Source organism: Orcinus orca, chromosome 18 (assembly GCF_937001465.1).
Source record: "Orcinus orca chromosome 18, mOrcOrc1.1, whole genome shotgun sequence".
Classification (NCBI taxonomy): Eukaryota; Metazoa; Chordata; class Mammalia; order Artiodactyla; family Delphinidae; genus Orcinus; species Orcinus orca.
This window is the reverse complement of record NC_064576.1, coordinates 29,974,896-30,000,335: the sequence shown is the minus strand read 5'-3', so window position 1 is coordinate 30,000,335 and position 25,440 is coordinate 29,974,896. Positions and strand designations below refer to the sequence as shown.

The following is a 25,440-nucleotide window of genomic DNA, read 5'->3' as shown; positions in this document are numbered from 1 at the left end:
CAAACCCGGCCAAAACCCACAGTCTTCCAACTGAGATCACACACCTGGTTTCTGGACTTAATGAAGCTCAGGTTCTTGAAGTCTCATCGCAGAAAGAATTCAGCAAGAGACAAAGTGATGGGTAAGAAGTGGATTTATTTAGAGAGAAACACACTCCACAGAGTGTGGGCCATCTCAGAAGGTGAGAAAGGCACCAGGGTATGGGGTTGTCAGTTTTTATAGAGGAGGGTAATTTCATAGGCAAATGAGTGGGAGGAGTATTCCAGCTATTTTGGGAAGGGGCGGGGATTTCCAGGAATTGAGCCACCACCCACTTTTTGATCCTTATGGATCCTTGGAACTGTCACGGCGCCTGTGGGTGTGTCATTTAGCTTGCTGATGCGTTACAGTGAGTGTATACTGAGGCTCAAGGTCTAGTGAAAGTCGACTTGTCCGCCATCTTGGACCCATTTGGGTTTAATCAGTTTATGTCATGTCCTTGGGCTATGTTATTCTTTCAAAGATTGTGCCCTGCCCCCTTCCCTCCTGTTTCATTCTCCCCTCAGAGATTTTACTCCCATATTCTTATGGGAAGCAGAAGGGCTACGGTCCCTCTTCTGTAACTGCTTCAAGGCTGAGCAGGGGCGACGACCCTGCCTGTCAGTGAGTAAAAATCTCTGGATGCCTGATCTAGGGGTGCCAGGGGCAGGACAGCTCCTTGTTTTAAGTCAGTATAGGCTGGAATCCTCGCACAGTCATCATCTTGGTGTAGAACTGTTGTAACTGCTTCCATAGACTTTCTCTCAATCTCCTTGATGATGAAGCACTTTTTGTAACAGCATCAGAGTACAAAAATATCTATAAATGACAAAATACTTAAAAGGCATGGTTTAACATCTGATTACAGTGTAATCGATAAAGAAACTTGGTTACAATAACCAGAATTATGAATGATTACATTTAGCTTAACATGCCAAATAATCCTCGTTAAATATTTCTCTCTAAGATATCTCAGGGGCCCTCGAAAGTACCCCAAAGTTAGCTAGAACAAAAGAAACTTAATTAAAATTTGATATTTGGGAAGTTTGTCAAAAAGTTTTAAAACACTTGGTCAAATAAGATCATAGGTCACTGTGAGACAATACTTATTTCTTAACCAAAGTTACAAAAGATCTCAAAAGCAAATACAGATCACTTAAAGGTAAAGAAACTCATACTATCTGTTATTAAATGCAGCATTTCAAGAAAACTTTGGAGGGATAAACTAAATCCAGTCTTGTCCCAGCCCACTCCCAACAAAATTCATTTACCCAACTAAATTTAATCCAATCTTAGAAAATCTTGATCACACACAACTTTTTTCAGTTTTTTTCTCATACCTCCCACCTTCTTTTACTAAAAACACACATCTTACTTTCCTTAAAAGTTTTTTTTTCCACATTCAGTTACTTTTCTTGTTGACAATTTGTAACAGATAGAATAAGGTTTCATTTGACCTCTAGTAAACCTAGGTACAACAAAAAAGTATTATACTCAACATTGATGATTTTAAAGACATGTCTAACCAACAAATTTAAGCCACCTTCAATACCAGATATCTGTTTAGTACTGAATATTTCCCAGATGAGATGAACCTGAAATGTATTCTGGCCATATTATTTTCTACTTCTGAGTATTTACATAAGCACTTAATTTTTTTTTCTTTTTAATTCATCTGTATTTGTTACAACTTTTAAAGCAGAATGTGACTTGAGCACTACATCTCCCTTCACAAAACTTGCTCCAAGTCACTTTTCAAAGAGTTTACAACATGCCTGGATAGGCTTATAATTTTGCTACTCTCAACAACACTTTTCTTTGGAAAACAAGCCCTATGTATGGAGAGTGACTCCCATCAAGTTGGTTCAGTTGAACATACTAATTTCTAGAGCCCTGGCACATGCAGTCCGTAACTACAGGTGAGGGAAGATTTAAAAAGTAAATCCCAGAAGATGAAAGTTGCTTCAAGAAGTATTTTCTTTTAAACATCAAGGTATATACTTCAGAACACTTCAGTGACAGAAGATTTGATCTACGAAAGAATCCACTTGATAGCTAAACACTTCAGACCACGAAGTTAACGTAGGTTACATACAGCTTACAACTACTTCAGCGCTTCATTTTTTAAAAGCCACTTAAGTAGAGCTCTTCTATGAGTTAATTTTTGGCAATACTGTACACCTACAACACACATACAGATCCATATGAACACACAAGCACAGAGGCCTCATAGTTCCCATGCCAAACTTTCAGTCCTGAGTCAGGTACAACATAAAACCCATCAGTTACAAGGGGTTAGATTCAAATTTGGCTACTGACAGATGGAACAAATCAAGGTCACCTATCTAGATGGCTAAATCCTTTTTACTAGTGTTTACAGACAAGACACTTCTTAGGATTTCTATTTATCCTTGACAAGTCAAGCTCTAAATTTTTTTTAAGCTTATTTTAACTTTATTTTTTTAACATCTTTATTGGAGCATAATTGCTTTACAATGTTGTGTTAGTTTCTGCTGTATAACAAAGTGAATCAGCTATACATATACATATATCCCCATATCTCCTCCCTCTTGCCTCTCCCTCACACCCTCCCTAGCCCACCCCTCTAGGTGGACACAAAGCACCGAGCTGATCTCCCTGTGCTAGGCAGCTGCGTCCCACTAGCTATCTATTTTACATTTGGTAGTACATGTAAATCCATGCCACTCTCTCACTTAAGTTCTAAATTGCTTTACCCTCTTTTTTAAAACTTTGCATTTAAAAAGATGGCAGAGATAAGGGTTCCTGAGAAAACGAGATAGGACACTTGCATCTCAAAGATACAGGCAAGTTCCTCCTAGAATGACTTTGTTTCCCCTTTAATACTTAAAAGCCTCTTAGGATAAATAGGGAAGGCTTTGGGAGTGGTAAAAGGATCGGTGGGCTTTGCATTATTTTTAGAGCCACACCTCTGGTCCTGTAGAGACTACATTTGTAGGACTTCCCTGGTGGTGCAGTGGTTAAGAATCTGCCTGCCAATGCAGGGGACGCGGGTTCGAGCCCTGGTCCGGGAAGATCCCACATGCCACGGAGCAACTAAGCCCGTGCACCACAAGTACTGAGCCCACTTGCCACAACTACTGAAGCCTGTGCACCTAGAGCCCGTGCTCCACAACGAGAAGCCACTGCAGTGAGAAGCCCATGCACCACAACGAACTGTAGCCCCCCGCTCGCCGCAACTAGAGAAAGCCCGCGTGCAGCAATGAGGACCCAATGCAGCCAAAACGAAATAAATAAATAAATTTTATAATAAAAATTTAAAAAAAAAGACTACATTTGTAAAACAAGAACAGTTTTGCTTTCTTTTTCAAAGAATTGGGTGGTTACCTCAATGATATTGAAGGACTGACATACCCATTCACCTATGTTGGAAAGTTTTACTTTTCTTCATTTAGCTTAAGGGAGAAGGCCTCCTCCAAAATTCCTATCAGGCTCTGAATGTCAACTATGGTCAGTTTAGTCAGACCAGTGGCCTCCTATTTTGGTAATCTACTCACAAACATTTCTGAGGATCTTCCTTAGGTTTAAGAAATTTGTACCTTATATTGAGACATTATATAACACTTTTTACTTAATAATCACCGACTGGATATACTGGCCAAGCCTAGAACCTCAATATTCCACATTCCAGGGTCTACTAAGGTTTCTATTTTAGCTTCAGATTTTATCTGTTCCTTTTCGCTTTTTTTTAGAACCATTTGGTGATGAGGGTGGTTCCCTTGCCCCTCGAGAAACAGAGTGGCTCCTAACTTAGTTAATAAATCTCTTCCCATTAAAGGGATGGGACAGTCAGTCACAAACAGAAAGGAATGTAAAAACAGCTGGCCATTGACCTTGCATAAAAAGGGTCCCAGGAAAGTGTGCCCATGTCTCTTCCCTGACAATCCCATTACGTATTCCTTATGACTGCTAAGGTTTCCAGTCCTTTGGGTAAGACCGAGAAGGTTGCACCATTGTCCATAAGAAATTCTATCACATTGATTCGCCACATCAGTGACCACCTGAGGCTCAACATTAGTTATGTAGATGGTATCTCTCGCCTTCGGGCCCCTTTAGCCTTCTGATTGCAAAACCATCAATGGCTGAGGGGCCCGGTCGCTCTCTGGAATCTGAGGCATTCCCTCTTCCAATGCCCTGGCTGTTTGGGAAGGGCACATCATTCATAATCTTCCCTCCAGTGCCCCTTTTGTCCACACTCAGTACACTGGACTTGTATGGGTACCCGTGGGCCTTGTGGTCTGCCAGGGCCAGATTGGCCCAGAAAGACCGGCTTCCCCTTTGGTGGTCTCTGAGCACACAAAGCAATCATGTGGGCCTTCTGCATACTTCTCTGAGTGCGATCAGCCTTTTTTGGCCATATCCCTATTCCTGAAAACCAAATAAGCCAATTGGAACAAATTATTCACTGGAGTCTGAGGACCAGCAGTTACTTTCTGAATTTTGTGCCTGATGTCTGGGGCAGACTAGGCTATGAAATGCATACGTAAAACGGCCTGTACCTCAGGGGAGGAGGGTTCCACGTTCCTTTGGGATCCATGGCCCTGTAGGGTGGGTCAGTTAAAATGTCCTCTGTGTCCTTCCTAGAGTTATCCCTCCTGAGCTACACACACCTTAAATTCCTTTTTGGGTTCCACTGCCTGGATACAAAGCCATGAAAATTTGAACATAGGGTACTTCACTGCATTTTAAATTTCCTAACTCATATGGTGGCCAAACTTGATTACATAATACAGTAAGTTTTTTCCTTTTAATTCCTGTTGTCCAAATCTTTCCCAGCCTCGAAGTATATGGCCCAGAGGGGTATCGTTTGGCATTGATGCAGCCTGACCCATTTCAGACAAGCCTGAGGTGACGTCTCTAACTCCCGAGCTATCCAAAGTTCCACTCTTAAGTCAAAATCCACTGTGCAATTTAGTCAAGATTTGCACTTACAATTTTAGATGCTACCCCTTCCAAGGTAATCTCCCAACCAGGTGTTAGTGCCCCAAAAGTCACAAAGAAATGGCACAGAAGACATCCCCAACAATGTTGACGATGAGTGGGAGTTGGTCTAGCTATAAGTTGAGAATTAAGGGGCAGCATTTGTAAGGGTCAGAGGGAAGGGAGTAAAAGCAATAAAAAGTACACCTTGGTGGTAACACAGGCCTTCTGGGGTTCACAGAAGGAAGAAAGAAATAGAACAGGAATGAATAAGAATGCAAGAATGTAGGAGAAAAACCTCAGAGTCAAGGAGAAGATTACAGAGATTAACAATTCTATCCTGGACCTGCTGTTGAATGTGCATAAGTATACGGGGTTGACCCGGTCAAAAATGAGCAGACATCAGCAGAGCATCCTCCCCAGTATGCCTGGCTCGTGGCATCCCATGGGCCTCTTTAGAACCAAGACCTAACTTATGGATCCTTGGAACTGTCACGGTGCCTGTGGGTGTGTCATTTAGCTTGCTGATGCGTTACAGTGAGTGTATACTGAGGCTCAAGGTCTAGTGGAAGTCGACTTGTCCGCCATCTTGGACCCATTTGGTTTTAATCAGTTTATGTCATGTCCTTGGGCTATGTTATTCTTTCAAAGGTTGTGCCCTGCCCCCCACCTCCTGTTTCAGAAGTATTCTTTTTTTTTAGATATATTAACATACAACATTATATTAGTTTCAGGTATACATCATAATGATTCGATATTTGCATATATTGTGAAATGATCCGGATATAAGTCTAGTTAACATCCATCACCATATATAACTTACAAAATGTTTTTCTCTTGTGATGAAAACTTTTAAGATCTACTCTTTTAACAACTTTCAATAATATAATACAGTGTTATTAACTACAATGTCCATGCTATACATTACATCAACATGACATTTATCTTATAGCTGGAAGTTTGTACTTTTTAACCACTTTTTGCTCCTGTTAAAGTGGTTTCTAGAACTTTTTAAATGACATATGTGACTCACATTATATTTCAATTAGACAGCACTGCTTTAGAATTCTATTCCCTATATACCCTTCAAGGGAAAGTAAAATGTTAGGAACTCTATCAAAAGCCTATCCTGAATTCTTTAAATAGAAATGATCTCCCTCCCACCCATGGCATACAGTTGGCACTCAATAAATACTTCCTTAATAAACTGCTAGAACATTTTGTTTTTAACCTCATGGTACTTACGTTCTGACTTGCCTGTAATTTGTCTTCTTCCTTGTGTCTCCTACAAGATTCTAAAATTCCTTGCTTAAAACTCTCTCATTTCATTATCTATTTCCTGGGCGCACAGTCTGTTCGCTTCCCTGAACTATTCTGTCTCATCTCCTGCTCTTAACCCATTTCTTAACTTATCTCCAATGAGTTACTATATTACTTCCTGGATAATCCTGCAGCACTGCTTCAAGTCAGCCTGGCAGGAACTCTCCAGTTTCTTGAAAACTCTACTTCAATTTGGCAACGTGAAGAGATGAACGGGGGAAAAAAAACAAAAAACAGTGAAAAGACATGCTATTGCAAAAGATAAGACTATGAGACCACATTTTTGAAAACTCAATTACAATAAAAATATTTCCTTACACAAATATCAGTTAAATGGTTTTCTTGTGAATAATCTACAAGTCTGTGGGCTGATTCAGGAAAAAAAAATTTTGAGAGAAGTTATTCCTGCAATGTTTCTGAAATAAACAAACAAAAATAACTTATAATTATAAAAAAAAAGCAAATAAACAGACAAAAAAACTCAAGTTATGGTATGATTAAAAAAACCTAAGGACGAAATGAGAGAGTAACATTGACATATATACACTACCAAATGTAAAATGGATGGCTAATGGGAAGCAGCTGCATAGCAGAGGGAGCTCAGCTCAGGGCTTTGTGATGACCTAGAGGGGTGCGATAGGGTGGGTGGGAGGGAGATTTAATAGGGAGGGGATATGGGGAATATATATATACTTATAGCTGATTCACTTGTTGTACAACACAAACTAACACAACATTGTAAAGCAATTATACTCCAATAAAGATGTTTAAAAAAAACAACCTAAGGAAAAATCTTTCAGAAACCTCCTTGCCTTTCTTAAATACTCCTAAATATTTTGACGACCTATAAATACCAGATAAACACAAATGCTGTCTTTCAGCTTAGTGAACAGAATGTGAAGAACATAAGAGCATCACTAATAAATCTGCCCTGAAAACTGCCTCTAGGGCATAACGCCTCTCAGGCCTATCAGTAGAGATAAGATGCCCTCAGAGAACAGGAACAAGTGTGATGGAGGACAAAGCCACGCTGCTCTTCAGCCTGGGGGGCCCTTTGCCCACATTCCCCTCTGACTAACACAATTCCCTGTAGGAATATTTCCCTCCAGAGCCCTTTCCAACTGGTGCCTGACCCAGGATCCCAGCAGCCTTAACACACCCTTCCAAATCAACCACGGCATCCATTGCTTCCCCATGAAGGGCACTTAACATATTATTTTTAGTTACCCAATGGCATCTGTCTCACAGATGTGTCTCATGCCTTTTTCTCTGTCCATACAACAAAGCTTAGCACATATGGCTCACACTCAACATATGTTGCAAAATGAGTGAACAAATGAATGAGCAAACAAATAAAGAGAAAACGGTGGTTCTGCCCAACTTCCTAGATCAGAATACTAAATAGGTTCTTGCCCGAACCCAGAGTGTCTTCATTTGGGAAAACAGTACTAATCAAATTATGAATGCCACCTGAAAAGCAGGTGTCTATGCCAAAAGGAAAAGATGATAAGAGGCTTTGCATAGCCATCACTAATGCAAAACAGGAACAACCTGTAAATGAATATTGGGGAATGTCACCTCTTTATAAGTAATATTTGCTGTGGACTTATTCTGTGCACTTTCTAGAAAATAAAAGCTAACATTGATCAAGTACCTGTTATGTGCCAGGCGCTGTTCTACATGCTTTATACATTTTATCTCCTTTAATCCTCACAACCATCCTTTGAGCTAATTCTATTATTATCCTCATTTTATTGATAAGAAATTGTCCTTTATTCTGCAGATTTACATAACCACACACTAAATCACGTTAACTGGATCAAGAAAGTGAAGATGACAATTTCCAACCTTGAGAGAAGGATAAGATCAAAGTAGTTTTGATAATTACAGTAAGCTGATATCAAACACTGGGTTTCCTTATGATTAGCTGTATACACCACAAAGCTGCCATGGCCTGCTTTGATCTTAAACTATTTGCAGTGTTTTCATAAACATCATCAGTCTAACTCTCTCTTACAAGGCTTATCCACAAATATTAGATGGAAAACAAAAAGATTAGGAAAGACGCCCTCTTACGAGAGCACCGGAATCACAACTAACTGCTGAACAATCATCAACAGGGAGACACTGGAACCCACCAAGAAATATACTCCACATCCAAAGACAAAGGAGAAGCCACAGGGAGACGGTAGGAGGGGCGCAATCACAATAAAATCAAATCCCATAACTGCTGGGTGGGTGACTCACAAAGTGGAGAACACTTATACCACAGAAGTCCACCAACTGGAGTGAAGGTTCTGAGCCCCACGTCAGGCTTCCCAACCTGGGGGTCCGGCAATGGGAGGAGGAATTCTTGAGAAACAGACTTTGAAGGCTAGCGGGATTTGATTTCAGGACTCCAACAGGATTGGGAAAAACAGAAACTCCACTCCTGGAGGGCAAACACAAACTAGTGTGTGCACTGGGACCCAGGGGAAGGAGCAGTGACCCCATAGGAGACTGAACCAGACCTACCTGCTAGTGTTGGAGGGTCTCCTGCAGAGGCAGGGGGTGGCTCTGTCTCACCGTGAGGACAAGGACACTGGCAGCAAAAGTTCTGGGAAGTACTCCTTGGTGTGAGCCCTCCCAGAGTCTGCCATTAGCCCCACCAAAGCGCCCAGGTAGGCTCAGGGTTGGATCGCCTCAGGCCAAACAACCAACAGGGAGGGGACCCAGACCCACCCATCAGCAGTCAAGCGGATTAAAGTTTTACTGAGCTCTGCCCACCAGAGCAACAGCCAGCTCTACCCACCACCAGTCCCTCCCATCAGGAAACTTGCACAAGCCTCTTAGATAGCCTCATCCACCAGAGGGCAGACAGCAGAAGCAAGAAGAACTACAGTCCTGCAGCCTGTGGAACAAAAACCACATTTACAGAAAGATAGACAAGACGCAAAGGCAGAGGGCTATGTACCAGATGAAGAAACAACATAAAATATTAGAAAAACAACTAAATGAAGTGGAGATAGGCAACCTTCCAGAAAAAGAATTCAGAATAATGATAGTAAAGATGATCCAGGACCTTGGGAAAAGAATGGAGACAAAGATCGAGAAGATGCAAGAAATGTTTAACAAAGACCTAGAAGAATTAGAGAACAAACAAACAGAAGAATTAAAGGACAAACAGACAGAGATGAACAATATAATAACTGAAATGAAAAATACACTAGAAGGAATTAATAAGCAGAATAACTGAGGCAGAGGAAAGCATAAGTGACCTGGAAGACAGAATAGTGGAATTCACTGCCATGCAACAGAATAAAGAAAAAAGAATGAAAAGAAATGAAGACAGCCTAAGAGATCTCTGGGACAACATTAAATGCAACAACATTCGCATTACAGGGGTCCCAGAAGGAGAAGAGAGATACAAAGGACCCGAGAGAATATTTGAAGAGATTATAGTCAAAAACTTCCCTAACATGGCAAAGGAAATAGACACCCAAGTCGAGGAAGTGCAGAGAGTCCCATAGAGGATAAACCCAAGGAGAAACACGCTAAGACACACAGTAGTGAAACTGGCAAAAATTAAAAACAAAGAAAAATTATTGAAAGCAACCAGGGAAAAACAATAAATAACATGCAAGGGAACTCCCATAAGGTTAACAGCTGATTTCTCAGCAGAAATTCTACAAGCCAGAAGGGAGTGGCATGACATATTTAAAGTGATGAAAGGGAAGAACCTACAACAAAGATTACTCTACCTGGCAAAGATCTCATTCAGATTCAATGGAGAAATCAAAAGTTTTACAGACAAGCAAAAGGTAAGAGAATTCAGCACCACCAAACCAGCTCCAAAACAAATGCTAAAGGAACTTCTCTAAGTGGGAAACACAAGAGAAGAAAAGGACCTACAAAAACAAAGCCAAAACAATTAAGAAAATGGTAATAGGAACAAACATATCGATAATTACCTTAGATGTGAATGGATTAAATGCTCCAAACAAAAGACACAGGCTCACTGAAATGATACAAAAACAAGACCCATTATATATGGTGTCTACAAGAGACCCAATTCAGACCTAGGGACACATACAGAATGAAAGTGAGGGGATAGAAAAAGATATTCCATGCAAATGGAAATCAAAAAAAGCTGGAGTAGCAACACTCATATGAAATAAAATAGACTTTAAAATAAAAAATGTTACAAGACACAAGGAAGGACACTACATAATGATGAAGGGATCAATCCAGGAAGATATATCAATTATAAATATATATGCACCCAACATAGGAGCACCTTAATACATAAGGCAACTGCAAACAGCTATGAAAGAGGAAATCACCAGTAACACAATAATAGTGGGGGCTTTAACACCTCACTTACACCAATGGACAGATCGTCCAAACAGAAACTTAATAAGGAAACACAAGCATTAAATGACACAATAGACCAGATAGATTTGATTGATATTTACAGGACATTCCATCCAAAAACAGCAGATGACACTTTCTTCTCAAGTGCACACAGAACATTCTCCAAGATAGATCACATCTTGGGTCACAAATCAAGCCTCACTAAATTTAAGAAACTTGAAATCAAATCAAGCATCTTTTCTGACCACAAGGCTATGAGGTTAGAAATGAATTACAGGGAAAAAAATGTACAAAACACAAACACATGGATGCTAAACAATACGTGATAAATAACCAAGAGATCACTGAAGAAATCAAAAAGGAAATCAAAAAATACCTAGAGACAAATGACAATGAAAACACGATGATCCAAAATCTATGGGATGCAGCAAGCAGTTCCAAGAGGAAAGTTTACAGCTATACAATCCTACCTCAGGAAACAAGAAACATCTCAAATAAACAATCTAACCTTACACCTAAAAGAACTAGTGAAAGAAGAATGAAAAAAAAAAACCCAAACTTAGTAGAAGGAAACAAATCATAAAGATCAAAGCAGAAATAAATGAAACTGAAACAAAGAAAACAATAGCAAAGATTAATCAAACTAAAAGGTGGTTCTTTGAGAAGAGAAACAAAACCGATAAACCATTAGCCAGACTCATCAAGAAAAAGAGGGAGAGGACACAAATCAATATAATTAGAAATGAAAAAGGAGAAGTTACAACAGACACCACAGAAATACAAAGCATCCTAAGAGACTACTACAAGCAACTCTGTGCCAATAAAATGCAAAACCTGGAAGAAATGGACAAATTCTTAGAAAGATATAACCTTCCAAGACTGAACAAGGAAGAAATAGAAAATATGAACAGACCAATCACAAGAAATGAAATGGAAACTGTGATTAATAATCTTCCAGCAAACAAAAGTCCAGAACCAGATGGCTTCACAGGTGAAATCTATCAAACATTTAGAGAAGAGCTAACACCCATCCTTCTCAAACTCTTCCAAAAAAATTGCAGAGGAAGGAACACTCTCCAACTCATTCTATGAGGCCACCATCACCCTGATACCAAAACCAGACAAAGATACTACAAAAAAAGGAAATTACAGACCAATATCACTGATGAATATAGACGCAAAAATCCTCAACAAAATACTAGCAAACAGAATCCAACAACACATTAAAAGGATCATACACCATGATCAAGTGGGATTTATCCCAGGGATGCAACGATTCTTCAATACATGCAAATCAATCAATGTGAAACACCATATTAGCAAATTGAAGAAGGAAAACCATAAGATCATCTCAATAGATGCAGAAAAAGCTTTTGACAAAATTCAACACCCATTTATGATAAAAACTGTCCAGGAAGTGGGCATAGAGGGAACCTCCCTCAACATAATAAAGGCCATCTAGGACAAACCCACAGCAAACATCATTCTCAATGGTGAAAAACTGAAAGCATTTCCTCTAAGATCAGGAACAAGACAATGATGTCCACTCTTACCACTATTATTCAACATAGTTTTGGAAGTCCTAGCCACAGCAATCAGAAAAGAGAAAGACATAAAAGGGATCCAAATTGGAAAGGAAAAAGTAAAACTGTCACTGTCTGCAGATGACATGATACTATACACAGAGAATCCGACAGATGCTACCAGAAAACTACTAGAGCTAATCAGTGAATTTAGTAAACTTGGAGGATACAAAATAATGCACAGAAATCTCTTGCATTTCTATACACTAATGATGAAAAGTGTGAAAGTGAAATTAAAGAAACACTCCCATTTACCACTGCAACAAAAAGAATAAAATACCTAGGAACAAACCTACCTAGGGAGACAAAAGACCTGTATGCAGAAAACTAACACTGATGAAAGAAATTAAAGATGATACCAACAGATGGAGAGATAATACCATGTTCTTGGATTGGAAGAATCAATACTGTGAATATGACTATACTACCCAAAGCAATCTACAGATTCAATACAAACACTATCAGATCACCAATGGCATTTTTTACAGAGCTAGAACAAAAAATCTTAAAATTTGTATGGAGACACAAAAGACCCCGAAGAGCCAAAGCAGTCTTGAGGGAAAAAAATGGAGCTGGAGGACTCAGGCTCCCAGACTTCAGACTATACTACAAAGCTACAGTAATCAAGACAATATGGTACTGACACAAAAACAGAAATATAGATCAATGGAACAGGAGAGAAAGCCCAGAGATAAACCCACACACCTATGGTCAACTAAGCTATGACAAAGGAGGCAAGGATATATAATGGAGAAAGGACAGTCTCTTCAATAAGTGGTGCTGGGAGAACTGGACAGCTACATGTAAAAGAATGAAATTAGAACACTCCCTAACAGCATACACAAAAATAATCTCAAAATGGATTAGAAACCTAAATGTAGTAAGACCGGACACTATAAAGCTCTTAGAAGAAAACATAGGAAGAACACTCTTTGACATAAATCACAGCAAGATCTTTTTTGATCCACCTCCTAGAGTAATGGAAATAAAAATAAACAAATGGGACCCAATGAAACTTAAAAGTTTTTGCACAGCAAAGGAAACTACAAACAAGATGAAAAGACAACCCTCAGAATGGGAGAAAATAGTTGCAAACAAATCAACAGACAAAGGATTAATCTCCAAAATATATAAACAGCTCATGCAGCTCAATATTAAAAAAACAAACAACCCAATTAAAAAATGGGAAGAAGACCTAAATAGACATTTCTCCAAAGAAGACATACAGATGGCCAAGAAGCACATGAAAAGCTGTGCTTTTCAACATCACTAATTATTAGAGAAATGCAAATCAAAACTACAATGAGGTATCACCTCACACCAGTTAGAATGGGCATCATTAGAAAATCTACAAACAACAAATGCTGGAGAGGGTGTGCAGAAAAGGGAACACTCTTGCACTGTTGGTGGGAATGTAAATTGATACAGTCACTATGGAGAACAGTATGGAGGTTCCTTACAAAACTAAAAATAGAATTACCATATGACCCAGCAATCACATTACTGGGCATATACCCGGAGAAAACCATAATTCAAAAAGACACATGCCTCACAATGTTCATTGCAGCACTATTTACAATAGTCAGGTCATGGAAGCAACCTAAATGCCCATCGACAGATGAATGGATAAAGAAGATATGGCACATATATACGATGGAATATTACTCAGCCATAAAAAGGAACGAAATTCGGTCATTTGTAGAGATATGGCTGGATCTAGAGACTGTCATACAGAGTAAAGTAAGTCAGAAAGAGAAAAACAAATATTGTATATTAACGCATGTATGTGGAACCTAGAAAAATGGTACAGATGAACTGGTTTGCAGGGCAGAAACTGAGACACAGATGCAGAGAACAAATGTATGGATACCAAGGGGGGAAAGTGGCGGGGGGGTGGTGGTGTGATGAACTGGAAGATTGGGATTGACGTATATACACTAATATGTATAAAATGGATAACTAATAAGAACCTGCTGTATAAAAAAATAAATAAAATTTTAAAAAAAGAAAAGATTAGTAAAGTTTTTAATGCACAGCTGCATTATCAAATATCTAATATCAGTATCTACCAGGTCAAGCTACCAATAACATCATCTTAAACATGTAGATTCAAATGACTACATTGAAGTTTTGGGCAATGAATTCGGACCACAAACCACAACTACTATTTAGCATGTCTAAAAAGAATGCACTACAAGAACAGTTTTTACAAACGCTTTTTATATGGTTTCATATGTTTTTATAAAAATGATACCTGTACTTCCCTGGTGGCATGGTGGTTAAGAATCCGCCTGCCAATTCAGGGGACACAGGTTCACGCCCTGGTCCGGGAAGGTTTCACATGCCGCAGAGCAACTAAGCCCGTGCACCACAACTACTGAGCCTGCACTCCAAAGCCCGTGAGCCACAGCTACTGAGCCCACGTGCTGCAACTACTGAAGCCCAAGTGCCTAGAGCCCGTGCTACGCAACGAGAAGCCACCGCAATGAGAAGCCCATGCACGGCAACGAAGAGTAGCCCCCGCTCGCCGCAACTAGAGAAAGCCCGAGCAGAGCAACGAAGACCCAACGCAACCAAAAATAAATAAATAAGTAAATTTTTTTAAAAAATTACTTTCTGCTCTATTTTTTAAAAAAATAACACCTGCTGTAAAATAATAAAATGTGCGTTTATATAGCTTTATTGTTTTTTCTTAATGATATATGCTCATTGTAAAATAAAATAATAAATATAAATATAAATAAGAAAATACTCATCCAGAAATGACCACCACTGAAATTTTAGTAAACACCCTCCGGATATCTCTCATGCACAGATAATTAAAGTATAAAATTTTGAATAAATAGGATCATTCTAAACACAAAGACTTGTGACCCCCGCACACACACCCCTCCCCGCTTTGGGCTTGAAAACATGGCTTAAGCACTTTTCCATCTCAATAATTAGGGACCTTTATCATCGTTTTTAAAGTGCTTTCTAGAACAGCAATTCTCATTCTTTGACATTGTTGAGAGACTTCAAAGAGCTTTTGTGTGTGTGGTTATGTTAATTAATATTTACCATTTTAGAAATTACAGGTGAGAAAATTTTAAATATTTATTAATTTGTTCATTTAAAATAACAACAAATCATTGCAGATGAACTTAAGTGATGTATTTTCTTTAAAGATAGTTTAGTTTTTTTAAACAAAATTTTGTGAGAAGATTGATATTGTTTAACATTTTTGCAAATCTCTTTGATGTCTGACAACAGAAGGCAGCTAGATTTGCTTATCTGTTTCTGTATTCAATCTGCTGCAATATGTTGTTTTGGTTCAAGTACAGGAAAAAAGCCTCCAGCCTCACATAAATATATATATAGGGAAAATGAAGGATTTTAAGACCTTGTCTAATAATTGTGTATGTCTCTATTAACACTATCCCCAAATCCAACAAATGATAGTTTCTTAAAGATGTGCTGCAATGCAAAATCTAGAGCTATATCAGTGAACTTTCTGTACTCTGTTCCATTAAAAATCCATTTCTGGGCTTCCCTGGTGACGCAGTGGTTGAGAGTCCGCCTGCTGATGCAGGGGACACGGGTTCGTGACCCAGTCCGGGAAGATCCCACATGCCGCGGAGCGGCTAGGCCCATGAGCCATGGCCGCTGAGCCTGCGCGTCCGGAGCCTGTGCTCCGCAGCGGGAGAGGCCACAGCAGTGAGAGGCCTGCGTACCGCAAAAAAAAAAAAAAAAAAAAATCCATTTCTTTATCTCGCTCTTCAAATGGATCTTTTACCAATACATGACTTCATAACTCATACAATGGTGTTTTGGAAAATATTAGTTCACTGAGTTATATAAATGTTGACATTTGACACATTTTATTAAATATTATCAAAATATGACTTCTGTTAATATCCATACAACAGCACAAATGCTTTTCCTCTAGACAACCGTTGTATTTGAGTGTGCAGTTCCCATTTTGTCACCTATATTACATATGTAAATATAAATTTGTTCTCAAGAGATAAAATTTAATAAATTGAATAATTTCTACTCATCCATCAAGGACATTCTCAAATGGACCTGGTCTTCTTTTTAACTGTGAATTCTTGGTGGTGACAAATATAGTGACCACTAGTAGAGTCTGGTGCCAGTACACTGATTCATGCTAAGGCATCAGCAGTTTTATCTACCATCGCTTTTAGACCAGCAGTACAAATGTCAACATAGTGAAAAAGACACATTACACCTTAACGTGATGAAAGTAGTTTTGCTGACCCACTGAAAGCACCTCAGGGAACCCAGAGTTCTACAGCCACATTTGAGAACCATGGTTAATAGAGTATTCTACGATGCCCACAGTAATAAAGTACTAAAACTTTAACCTATCTCCACTACATTCAATTATTTGTTAAACGTATGGACATACAGGTTATAATCAAAATTTAATGCCTTCCAAAATTGTTCAAACAGGCTCCAAAACCAGCTCTCCAATTTACTGGCTGTATGGTCTCATACAAACGTATTATTAACTTCTCTAAAACTGTCATCTTTTTTCATATAAAAAGTGGTTTAATGAGACTTGCTTCAAATGATTATTGTAAGGATTAAATGAGATAATACATATGTTTGGCCCATAAGTGCTCACTAAATGGTAGCCATTGCTGCTCACCATCTATTCTTGGTTCAAATAGTTTGGATTTTTTTTTTTTATGGACAGACAGACTGAAATATTCCAGGCTTTTCTTCTCATCCTAAAACAGGAAAGCAATATGCTTACTTGAATCTCATCTTTACGACAGCTAGAACCATATGATGCATTGCCAGGGATGGAGATATTCCTCAAGGATGTAATGGTGGAATGAAATGAAATGAATGAAAGCTTAAGGATGCTGCATGTGAACATCAAAGAGATTTACAAAAAGACCATAAAATTACAGCAAACCTCAAGGTATATGAGTCAGCAATTGTCAACAGACAAAATCTCATCTTTCTCTGTGACTTGGTTTGTCGGAATCACTGTGTATGTGTGTGTGTGTGTGTGTGTGTGTGTGTTTGTGTATGGATAGATAGATAGAGCTTTTGCAATTTCCTTTCCACATCTAATCACCTATCTGCATCTGTGCCTTCATACTCTGCCTTGTCTCCCATACTGTGAATGAACACACTGTTAGTGAAGGCCACCCTACACACACACACACACACACACACACACAACTTGGACATCAGATGACATCACCTCTAGCTCACTCCTGAAACCTTCGTCTTCTCACTTTTGACCTTCTTCCTACTAAGGTGGTCCCTGGAATGCTACACTTAACCACCTTTTAACTATAGCAATTAATATTTTTGTGGGTTTTAATATTTATATAATAAAATGTATATAGGGCTTATTGTGTGGCAGCCCCTGTTCCAAACATTTGACAAGTACGAATCGATGGACATCCTTTGCTGTACTAGATACACCAGATAATATACTACCCACTGCCACCCACGTGGCTTGCTGTGAACAGGCCAAGTCTACAAAATGTAGACATTTCAATACCTTACAAAGTACTTTTCAACTAATTTTAAGTTGACTTATAAAATTACCTTATGAGGACAACAGGACAAGTATAATTAACTTACAGAAGTAAACCCGAGTTTACTATCATCTCAGATGTGTTTATTTTGAGCTCAAATCATATTACCATACTACTTTCTTATTAGCCCAGATTTAGCAGGATCATGGTTTAGATTCCACAGATTTTAGATCTTGCCAGGGCCCTTATAACTTTGAGAAAATAAATAACATTATTAAACACAAGAGGTCATCAAAAGTATTGACATTCATGAAAAGAGCAGTGGTAATTTTGGTTATTTATTAAATCATTATGACAGATGTTTCAGATGTGATAGTTTCAAAAAAATAAGAGGGCTTCCCTGGTGGCACAGTGGTTAAGAATCTGCCTGCCAATGCAGGGGACACGGGTTTGAGCCCTGGTCCCGGCAGATTCTACATGCCGTGAAGCAACTAAGCCCGTGCGCCACAACTACTGAAGTCCGCGTGCCTAGAGCCCATGCTCCGCAACAAGAGAAGCCACCACAATGAGAGGCCCATGCACCGCAACGAAGAGTAGCCCCCGCTCGCCACAACTAGAGAAAACCCACGTACAGCAACGAGACCCAATGCAGCCAAAAATAAATAAAAAATAAAATAAATTTTAAAAAAATTAAGAAATGCCTTAAAAAAATAAGAAAAATACAGAAAATAAAAGAGTGCTCAGCAAGAACCACCTACATGTCAAATACTTGCTAGAATATATACCTTATTACTAAATAACACAAATAATTATATTTCATATTTCAAATACAATAGAAGCCAGATTTGCCAGCCAATCTTTTCAAAAAATTAAAAAGAATGTAGCTAGTTGTTTTGTCTGGTTCATGTTTTATTTCTCAGTATAAGTCAAATCAAATATGTTCTTGCCAGTGACCCTGAACCCTGGAAGCAATGTGCTTTCACTATACAAACATAATGTAGACTTTGAGTTGAAGAGAAACAACAACAGAAACAGGACTATATCTAATTAATTTCATTCAACAAACAATATCAAGCAGTTACTATGTGCAAAACCCTTGCTAGATTTGGCAAAGCGTACAGTAGGTGGAAATATCACCACATTCAAAAAGATTGCATCCAGTTATAAACCAATGTCACCTCGATTTTAAAGAATAAATTTTAAAAGATGATTATCTCAGGAGGAAAAAAAAAGACTGCATTATTGCATTCAGTATAGAGGTTGCCAAGTGCACAAACAACCATTTACAGAGAGAGGCACTAAATACAGAGATTTTGCATATAGAAGTATATGAATTAAAAAATGACTTTTTGGGGACTTCCCTGGCGGTCCAGTGGTTAAGACTTCGCCTTCCAGTGCAGGGGGTGTGGGTTCAATCCCTGGTCAGGGAGCTAAGATCCCACATGCCTCATGGCCAAAAAACCAAAACATAAAAAAGAAGCAATATTGTAACAAATTCAATAAAGACTTTTAAAATGGTCCACATCAAAAAAAATCTTTCAAAAATGAATTTATCAAATTTTAATATGTTTTCTGAAAAAATTATTGCCATTCCTTTAAATATTAAAGTAGTCCTATGAGGGAAGTTTAAGGACAAAGTAGAAGTTTTCTAAAATCCAAAGGGATGGGAACCCAGCAGGTACATGTACTGGTTTGTGTCTACCAAGCCATGGACAAAGTTAAGCCTGAAAAGGATTCATCTTCTGCTGTTTCTCCCCAGTGACTTCTCCCCATAGAGGCTGTGGCTCTTAACTCTGTGGAATATCTAAACAGGAATGATGTGTAAAAAGCTGACTCTTTTTTTTTTTGCGGTACGCGGGCCTCTCGCTGTTGTGGCCTCTCCCGTTGCGGATCACAGGCTCCGGACGCGCAGGCTCAGCGGCCATGGCTCACGGGCCCAGCCGCTCCGCGGCATGTGGGATCCTCCCGGACCGGGGCACGAACCCACGTCCCCTGCATCGGCAGGCGGACTCTCAACCACTGCGCCACCGGGGAAGCCCTTTCACACATTTTTTTAAGCGAGTAGTGAAGTTCACAAGTCATAATATGAAATGCATTCCCCCAACATTATAATAAGATATCTGTATACTACCAAAGGCTGTTTATATAAAGAGTCTTTGTATTACTTGATTAGTTACTAGAAATAGCAAACCTACAAACAGTTTAGGAAGTTCACAATTCACTAGAGAAAAAAAAAAATGACACCTTGGTATGTATCATGGCTCCGGAACCAGTTAATTTTTGTGTTCCTTCCATTTTAATTGGTTGGCCTGTTTAAGCTTCCTCATTTATGTACAGGATCAAGTTGTTTTTGCAACCACTGGCTCTGGACTTTCCGACAGAGCACCTTGTTTGTCTTATGATCTACTATTAATGTAGTTTCTGCTTTCAAGCAATGTTTTCCACTGGGTTATTTCACATGCTGATAACCTAGGTAAGGGTAAATGCTTAATCCAGTTTCCTTCATTACAAATCACAAGCTTCAAATCTAACACCTCCACCGGTGTAGAAAAAATTCAGTACAGACTCACAGGCCGGTCCCATTCATTATACTAAAACAATAAAGCACATTTTTCTTGCAGGCATGAATGTTGTTAATGGAGTTTATATCTCAACCTTTTACCATCTAAACAGCTGTTTTCAAAGGAGGGATAATAGAATTGACCTAAGAGCAGTACCACCACTCAGAGGTCTGAAACCTTTTCAGATCTTGTTGACCGTTTTAAAAAAATCAAGTTCATCTGCAGTGACAAACTGTCTTGAAACAAGTTTTGAACAATTTGCCTTTGTCTCACCAGAGGAAAAAGCAAAGAGATTCTTGAAATAAAGACTAAAAGGGAATACTTCATACATTTTTGCATTTTTTTCCCTAAAAGAGGCCTATTTGCTTCACAACACTGATTTCTATTCAGGGAAAATTTCACAAGTTTGTCATCTAATAGAATTAATTATCAATAAATAAACCCAACAACTAATATCTGACTGCAATTTCTACAATTCAGCAATATGAATACCAAAAAGAAAAAATTAAACAATGATGAAATGGACAAACGATCATAACATAGATTTTGGGGAAAAAAACAAAACCAAGTAATCACATCCCTTACATTTATTTAGAGCATAAATGTAAGGCACTTAGAGCATAGAGTGTTCTGAGTACTTAGGTATTTTCTTTTCCTACAGTGTTGAAAAAATATTCTCGTCACAAAATAGACACATTTTCAGATGATAAAAGACTCAGAAGGTTGACCCATATAAGCGTTTTGGAAAAGCTATTTTAAAATATGCTTGAACAAAACAAAAGAGTACAATAAGAAACAGGAAGTCATGGGATGAAGGAAATAGTGACTCCAACCTTGAGTGCTGTGCCACAGGCATGGGTGCCATTAGTCCCACTGAACCAGGATAACAGAGGACTCTGGGTGAGGCGTATCTAGGAAAGGAAGAGCCTCCAGGTTGCTTAATACACTTGAAATGTTAGAAGAATTTAAGAATATAACTAAAGCAGAAAAGGCAAGAAAAAACTGGTAGAGACCGCAGGACAAAACAAAAAAGCTGCAAAAGAAAAGACATATAATTATGGCACACTGACTTTCTGGTGAATATTTACAGAGTTACAATAGCATGACCTATTACTAATGAGCAAATTTTAAAGTCAGTCTAAAAACAAAGCATGAAATTAATTATGGGCACATCATGATGTAATGATATCAATTCTATCAATATAAAAAAGTATAGATACCAGAAACTAGAAAGTGGAAGTAGAAAAAAAGAGATAAAAAAATGAAGGTAGTAGAATTGACATAGAAATCTTAAGAAATGCTGTCTAAAAAGCACTAATTTGAAAAGACACATGCACCCCAATATTCATAGCAGCCTTACTTACAATTGCCAAGATATGGAAGCAATCTAAGAGTCCATCAACAGATGAATGGAAAAAGAAGATGTGATATATATAGAGAGAGAGAGAGTGAGAGAGAGAGAGAGATAGAGAGAGAGATAGATATACACACATATAGATACACACACACACACACACACACACAATGGAATACTACTCAGTCATAAAAAGGAACTAAATTTTGCCATTTGCAGTAACATGGATGGACTTGGAGGGCTTTATGCTAAGTGAAATAAGTCATACAGAGACAGACAAATACTGTATTATATCATTATATGTGGAATCTAAAAAATACAGGAAACTAGTGAATATAACAAAAAAGAAGCAGACTCACAGATATAGAAAACAAACTAGTGGTTACCAGTGGAGGGGGGCAGTAATATAGGGGTGGGGAGTGAGAAGTACAAACTGTTGGGCTCAAGGATGTATTATATAACACGGGAAATATAGCCAATGTTTTGTAATAACTGTAAATTCAATGAAAATTAAATGAAAAGTAACCTTTAAAAATTATATTTAAAAAATTTAATTGTAAAAAAGAAATGCTGTTTATAGCTGATGGAAGAGGAAATGGAAATCATGGGTAGAAGACCTGAAAACAGAACTACATTGTGAGGAGAGAGCAAAAAGAGGTGGAGTAAGTCAGTCTACCTTTGACAGGACCATTTCTTTCTCTTTGTTTCTTCTTTTTCTTTTGTTTTGTTTACTTTGGAATGTATCCATAAGTACACCATGACCTTTTCCAGAAAACTTAGTCCAAGTGAAGAATATCATAATGTACCAAAGTTACCTAAACCAGAAAAACCTAGGAATTATCCCCTAGTGTAATGGATTTGAGATAGCTTCAAATTCTTTGTAGTTCTCCCACTGAAAGGAAGGAGCTTTCTGCCTCCCCTTGAATCAGGGCTTGTCCTTTAACCAACTGAATGCAACTGAAGCAACATTCTGGGATATTCAAGCTCTAGTACTAAGAAGACCTGGCTGCCTCTGCTTTCTCACTCTGAAAAAAAAGCCAGCAGCTATATAAGAAGTCAGACTGCCCTGAGACCACCATGCTGTGAGGAAGCCCAAGCCATCCATGTAAAAAGGTCATATGGAGGAAAAGAGATGCTGAGCCAGGCTCCAGATATTTCAACCATTCAGCTGAGGCTCCAGACATGAGAGTGAAGAAGCCACCATAGGAATTCCAGTCCCATAAGATACCAGGTAGAGTAGAAATAAACTGTTCTCACCATGGAGAACCAAACTGCAGGGTGGTAAGTAAATAAATGTTGTTGCCATTTGAAGCCACTAAGTCTGGGGGTGGTTTGTTACACAATAAGCAATACAAAAATCAATATCTAAAAATGAGCTGGTGCCACAACAAAAACCTAAAATATGAGGCATTGGCTTTGGGAGTGAGCACTGTGTAGACACCTCGAAGGAGACAGTTACTGGGAGGCAGAAGGGCACTGGGGAAACTGCTATTGAAGGCCAGAGAAAAGGGGACATGAGTCGTGTACTGGCAAAACAAGGAGTAAAACTGTCATTCGCAGTTATGTGCACAATATAAAATATCTAAGGAGCTTGTGAATCGGGTTAAGGAGATTCTAGGCAAAAAATTAAACGTGCAACTGCCTTTTTTTAGCCTCCAGTGATAAAGTATGAGAGAAGCAAGATAAGCTAAGAAGAAACTGTTCAGTTTTCAAAGCAAAAATTAGAGGAAATACAAAGGATCCAGGACTTCACAGGTCCAACTGTAAAACTGCTTCTCATCTGCAGTCTTTCTCAGCAAAAGATTCTCAGAGTAAAAATTAGCTTCACAGTCTCTGGGCAAAGATCAAAGTAAGGCTCCGCCAGTAAAAACGGCAGCAGGATAAATATCAAGAAAGTAAGACTCTTTTTTAAAACCTCAAACATCTGAGGCCCTGGCTCCTAGGCTCCCTTAGCTAAACAAAGGGGCATCTAAGACTCTTAAAGTGCTGTCCCACAGCAGCCTGACACCCCACCTAAAGTAGAGAAGGGCCAACCCATCTCACAAATATTTCTGGGTGTGACTTTTGTCCAACAGACTAGACTGTAATTTGATACAGAGGAAGTCCTTAAAATTTGGGGAGCCATACCAGGTTGCTCTAAAATGAAATGTGACATTCCAAAATTAAAAGAGGCCTTTGGGTCCCCAAACTTCTATGGGTAGGAAGCAGACTGAAAAAGCTATTCTGGTGCAAACACAGCCCTTTCTCATTGGAGAGAAGGGATGGCACAGTGGATGGAGTCTACTGGGAACTACAATACAGAAAGCCATTCCCCGTGAGAAATGGGCCCTAATCAAGGTATTCCCTGCCCCTAGAACAGGGGAAATTGGCTGGATTTCAGAATTGCTATGGACCAGTACCTGTTACATAGTTCCATAACCCACTCCCACACATCTATTTTGAACAGAGTACCTACTGTACTTATCTTGTCCCTGTTTTCCCATTTTATGTTGGAGGAGGAGACCAGATAACTTGTCCTTTTAGTTCACAACTCTCTGCATCTGAGAAATCACACCCAATACACTTCATCTGCACCTAGACATGATTTAACAAATGAGATTCCAGTATTTGAGTCTGAGTCTGATGCTCTGATGGAATGAGACTGCAGAGCATCTTGGAAATGGGTAAGTGTATTTTTCCTGTGAAAGAACATAAATGATTTATGGCCACAGGGCAGATTGTGGTGGATTAAATACATGTTTATAAATTATTTGATGGGGGCTATTTCCCACATCTTAAACCCTGCCTGGACTTGTGACTGCTCTGACCAATAGAATGAAGTAGAAAGAATGTTCTGGGATTCCTGCACCCATGCATTAAGAAGGCCTTCAGCTTCTATTTTTGTACTCTGATGAAAAAACAGTCTCCACAGAAGAAGTCAGACTATTATGAGACTGAATGCTATGATGAAGCTAAAACTGGCCATGTGGACATACCACAGCGAGATTCCTGGCCAGCCCCTAGATGACAGCAATCTCAGCTGAGGCACCAGACAGGGAGGAAGCCATGCCGAAAATTCCAGCTCTGTCAGATGCCATGTAGAGTAGAGAGCTATCTTTACGAAGCCCTGCCCAAACTGCAGAATAGTGAGCAACTGAACAATAGCTATCAGTTTAAGCAATTAATTTGTAAGATGATTTGTTATGCACCCGAGAAAGTCAAAACACCTAATTTCTCCCTCTCCCTTCACCGCCACCTACCACCAATATATACAAAACATCATTAATTTCTCTCTCTCTCTACCTCCCAAATATTGCTCTAACAAGTCCACCCTTCTCTTCACTCCCACTGTTTATATTCAGTCTCAGCATTTTTTGAATGAACTACTCCAGAAACTTCCTAATATCCCTTCACCACTCACCACCACCCAGACATCAATCATTCTCCAAATTATAGTCAAAGTTTCCCTTCTTGACGGAAATCTAATGTTACGGCCATGCTTAAAATCATCACTAGCTCTCCAGCACACACAGGAAATCCTGCAGCGTGGCATACCAACAAAGCCTTCCACGAGTTGGCTTCAGACCACCTCTTCAGCTCCATGTCCCATCATCTCCCACAGGCGATGAGCACTCCAGAAAATAAGTAAATCAAGTATGAAAAATCCAAGCATAGATTCTGGAATCTAGATGCCTAGATATATGCCACCACTAATTAACCACGTGAACCTGGGCAACCACTTGAAACAGACTTTAGTTTCCTTTACATACACATTAGTGTTAAACAAGAACTAGATCATCTCGTCTTCT

The 25,440-nt window shown here is 39.0% G+C and overlaps 1 protein-coding gene across 2 annotated transcripts in view; it reads right to left on the bottom strand.

Annotated features, from left to right (window-relative positions):
• TBC1D4 (TBC1 domain family member 4) overlaps positions 1-25,440 on the bottom strand; it is a 223,045-nt gene that overhangs the window by 102,503 nt on the left and 95,102 nt on the right. The gene's annotated exons all lie outside the window — the stretch shown is intronic.